Below are 5,069 nucleotides of genomic sequence, written 5' to 3'. Positions count from 1 at the left end.
AGCGGTGATCTATCCCTTCATCCATTACGTTGAGGTAAATTGTTATCAGGTGATTTTTTAACACCCCTCATTTTATTTTTTATAGTTGGGGACATATGTACACTAACTAAAGGGAGTATTTTAAAACGTGGCACTGTACATCCATATGGAGCAATTTGTCAGGGATGTGAATTGGCTCATTTCTGCAAATCTTTAGTCAACTCACACACACATGAGTGCCATACTCTGTCCATGTGAGCATCTGGGTCTCCAAGAGCACTGGCAATACAGTATATCCTTTCCACTGTCAATTTAGAATTGTCTTCTAAGCCACAAGGTCCAGTAAAAACCATGAAACAGATGGCACAAATAAATCAGGGTAAGTTTGGGAGTGTCTAACAAGACCAAGTAGTTAAAGATGGGCAGGGTGTATACAGCTCAGAGCTCAGGTGCCAAGAGCCACTGTCCCTGTTGGTCCTCCAGGTAGACATTGTTGAGCTGTCAAGACTGAAATGCCCAGCTTGTCTACCTGTGATGACCCCAGAAAATTCCTCATCTTCCTCCCTCTGATCTCCTGCTGGGTGTTCTGAAGGTGAGCCAAACCGAGCCAAAATGTTATCAATACCCTCCCAGAATCCCCTGGCTCTGATAATGGATGGCAGAGACAGATAGACTCCTATGAAACCTTAGCTATCTGCTTCTCTGCACATGTTACATTTACACGTGTTCTCTTGCAGCATCCCCACCCAGGTTGTCATGTATCGCCAACTTGTGGGGTTTTTTTTTCTTCAAGACCTTCACTTAATCTGCATCTCTGCACCCCAAGGGTGCTAACATGATACAGACAGCTTGCATTGTGGTGCCTGCATCCCCCCTGGCAGATTTTCAGTTAGTAATTCTAGAGTAAAGTCAGACACGTGGTTGTGAATAATTCACTTCAGGTTAGGGAAGTGTCACAACCACAGAAGCAAGTAATGGTGGCAGAATGCGTTCCCCCCAAATGTGCTCTTTGTTAGTCTTAAGTTTGTTTTGAGGAGAGACATTTGACAGATGGCAGGTGCCGGGAGGATCCTAACCTCCCCCTTCATATAAAATGGGAATTAACAGAGCAGGCACGAGACTCAAAAGTTAAAAAAAAGTTCTGGGAACATACTGTCCCTAGACCAGGAGAAAATAAAACAGTTTTTATGTAGAGTCATAACCAAGAAACTTGTTAAAATCATTCTTCTTATATTCCTTACACAATTCGGTTCCTTGCCTGCAAATGCTTCTTTGTTTGAAGTAACAAAGCACACCCAATCTACTGGGCACAGGCAGCTTATGAGGGCCACATAGCCCTGAAGAAACTGTCTCCCATTGTCCCCACGCCCTGGCATCCATCAACTGCCAGAACCCTTAGTTAGGTATGGATGGTCTGTGGTCCCTCCCCGTCTGTGCTTGGACTGGTGCTCTGGTGTGCAGGCAGCCACGGCTGCTGTGGGATCTTGTGAACTCAATGTCTTGTTAAGAAGACACTAATTTTGCAGTGACCTCCTGACCTGTGGCTATACAGTGTTTCTGGCCCTTCTTCGGTGATGGTTCCTGAGCCTTTCTGGGAGAGTGAGATAAATGTCATTTTTGAACTGAATTCTCCACGGTCATTTATTCTCCACCTTTGGCAGGCTGTGAACCTCCAGGCCCACCATGAGGGATGAGCATCGCACTGCTGTGACTATAGAGAAGGGGGATTTAGAAGAGAGTTCGCAGCCCTAATTCTACTCAGTGGGTAATAAACAAAAAGAAGGTACGGTTGGAACCCGGACCGGGGCAGGTGGGAGAAATTGAAATGGGAGTGGGATGATGTCTAAAAAATTCATTATAATGACAGTGAAATTCTCAAAGGATACATAAAGCAAATGAAAACATTTAGGTTTTAATTTAGATTTTGTCCATTTGCTCATGCGTTGCCTTCCGTTGATTAAATTGTGTGTTATATCTTCATGCTTTTTCTGGAAAATCTCTTTAGTCAATTTCTGAAGCTAAATGAAGACCCAAGAGAGCAAGGAGTCAGATATTGATTCTGCTACTCAGGTCATTGCGATATATTATCTTCAGGCTTCAGACACGCAGAGCATCAACCACTAAATTGAAAACTGGCATAGGAGTAGAACAAACTGTTGGGGAAGGGTAGAACGGTTTGCCTATTCCCCCAACCTTTGGGTTTACACTGAGATGCCCCCCTTTCATTGCTGGTGCCTGTCTTTACTTCCTCAGGAGAGCACTGGCAGTTATCTGAAGCATGAGGAGACCATCTTTATTGACCGCAGAGAGCACACCTTTCCTTTCTGATGTTCTCTGCTTCTCCAGGTAGATACATAGTCTTAGGGTCATCTCCTTTGCATGTGCAGAGCAGGCACATCTGCCTTCACGCTGGGGACACACAGGAGCGAAAGTGACTTGGCTTCCTAGCAGGCTGGGCCTCTCTAATTGTGTTGGTGACAAAAAGCTGGCCTTATCTTGATAGACTCAGAATCCAGTATGGATGGAGAATATCTTCTCCCTGCTTTCTGTCCCTTCTACTTTGCTTCCCTTTCTTTTCCTCAAGGTCAGGGCCCCCAGCTTATTGAGCCATTCCACAGTGCACACCATCACAGCTGGACCACAGCTGAGCCTGCCCAGTTTGATTTCTCATTCACTGACAGCCTCAGATCTCCACCTCAAAACTCTTAATCCATGTTAAAACACATAGAGATCCGCCTTTGTGCTTTGGCAGTTTGAATTTTAAACCCTGCGTGTTAAATTGAATACCTTCCACAGAGTGCAGGTGTCTTAGCATCCCCAGACAGTTGATAGTTGCTATGAGCCAAGGTAAATGTAGAAGATTTACTTTAAGGGGCCGTTTTGGAAACGTTTTAAATTGAATCATCACAGCATTTCCTCGACAGCAGAGGAAGGCCCATGCGACCTGCTCCTGAGTGCTGTGTATTTCAAAGAACTTCTTTTTTGTGGATTTGGCTTTTGACACCATAGCTACTCCTCCTAGCTAGATATGAGAGAGTGCCTTGTTTCAAACATGGGTGGCTCATTCAGACTCTAAACAGCACGGGCCACCCTGGAGTGCTTGGCAAATTTGCAGCCTGACTCTTACTAAGCTCTAGGCTCCACCCAGACAGGCACGTCTGAAGCATAAGATGGCAGAGATATCCCATGGACACTGTCTGTAGGTCAGGCCCAAGAGCTGTGACACTGTGTTTCCTTATACATATTTTTTAAAGATATATTTATTTTTTATGTAAGTACACTGTAGCTGCTCTCAGACACACCAGAAAATCAGAGCTCATTACAGATGGCTCGGAGCCACCATGTTGTTGTTGGATTTGAATTCAGGATCCTGGAAGAGAAGCTGCGTTTAACTACTTAGAACCATCTCCAGCCCCCTCCTTATACATATTAAACGGATTCCACAGAAAGATGGTAATGTATTTATAGTTGAAACTACTCATGTACCCTGCTTTACTCTATACATGGCAGACATTCAAGCTCTGAAGAAAATGTCCTAAAGAAAGCCACATCGGGGGAATGCCAGTAGAGTGTTAACTAGTATACACGAAGTCCTTGGTTCCATTTCAAGACTGCATAAAACAGAGTAAAGGGCACAACATAATCTCAGCCTTGCAGAGGTGGAGGAAGAGGAAATAGAATTCTACATATCATCAGCTGACTATGTAGGGAATTTGAAGTCAGCTCGTGTAAAAGGTGCAGTGTGTAACAGCTAAAAGTCCCATTTATGTTTCTTTCCATCCAACACAACATTCCTGCATGAAGGGGTGCCCTTGGTGACACTTCCTCTGGCAGGTGCAGTCCCCACTTTCAGGATGGGGAGACAGGTATATCGGAGAGCTGAATCCTAAACACAAAGACATCATAACATACAGAATGCAACCTGTCCAGATCCAAGTGAGGGGCTGTGATCATGTTTTTACAGTCCTGCCTTCCCATAATTCTAGAGGACAGGAATTATACCTTTCATGCCTGGTTTTCTTTCATTTTTTTTTCAGCCTGTCCTTAGATTGTACCAAAGGTACTTTATTCAAATTAGTTTATTTTTGAATTAATGATTGTATTTCATAGTCATTCACTGGATACCCTGACTCCAATTTATGGTCAAGAAAAGCAATATTTCCAGTTCTCATCTCCTAAGGGAGAGAGATATTTGATCACATAAGAGATTTCTTTTCTCCTTTTTTTATCCCAAAGGGAGAAAATATACAGTACTCTTTTATTTTTATTTTGTTTCTTCATTAGTGATCCTGCAGGACCCCAAAACTCACACACAGGAAAAAATGCCCACCAACAATTCATATGGTCCAATTTCAGTAAAAAAATATTCTTCAGAACCAATTCCCATCCACTGCTATTGATCAAATTATGACATGTTGTTTTATGAGTCACTATAGCTTTATTCTGCCTTTCTTTGTCCAGTTTTCTTGTATGCTAGCAGTGTTGATCTGCAGAGGGTAGATGGATGACATAGGTTTTCTATATCAGTCACCAAGTCGTCCATAGAGCAAGACTTTCATGACTTTTTGTCCTTCAGAGAGAGTCCTTTAATAATATATAAAAACAAATTGTGTAGCAGAACAGAAGTATGTGTTTATTTTAAAATCTGTTTTATGCCCAGATCTGCCAGGCCAGGCCCCTGCAAAGAATGTCTTTTTCAGGCTAAAGCCATTACCAGCCGAATCTACTAAATGTCAATCAAAAGCTCAGAGACAGACAACTGATAAACCGAAAGGACCCACTCTCTCGGGCCCCCTTGGCTGCCTTTTTCAGACTCTGACAAATGTGAAAATCGATCCCATTTCAATAAATGTCTCAGTCAAGTCTATTTGGGAGAAGCTCATCTCGAGCCAAGGCGATGCAACACCTTAAGAGAAACGCCTACAAGAAAAGTCAAAATAGCAACAGGAAAAACAAATACATTTGTAAGTGGGAATATATTTTCTCTATTTTCCAACCTCTATTGGATTTGCATATTTGAAAGTGATCAGGGATTTTAGACAGGAATGCCCTGGACATTAGTACTGTCTTAGTGTATCCATGTCCCATGA

This window comes from Rattus rattus, chromosome 13, assembly GCF_011064425.1.
Source record: "Rattus rattus isolate New Zealand chromosome 13, Rrattus_CSIRO_v1, whole genome shotgun sequence".
Classification (NCBI taxonomy): Eukaryota; Metazoa; Chordata; class Mammalia; order Rodentia; family Muridae; genus Rattus; species Rattus rattus.
The sequence above is the reverse complement of the archived record's forward strand: the minus strand, read 5'-3'. Positions refer to the sequence as shown.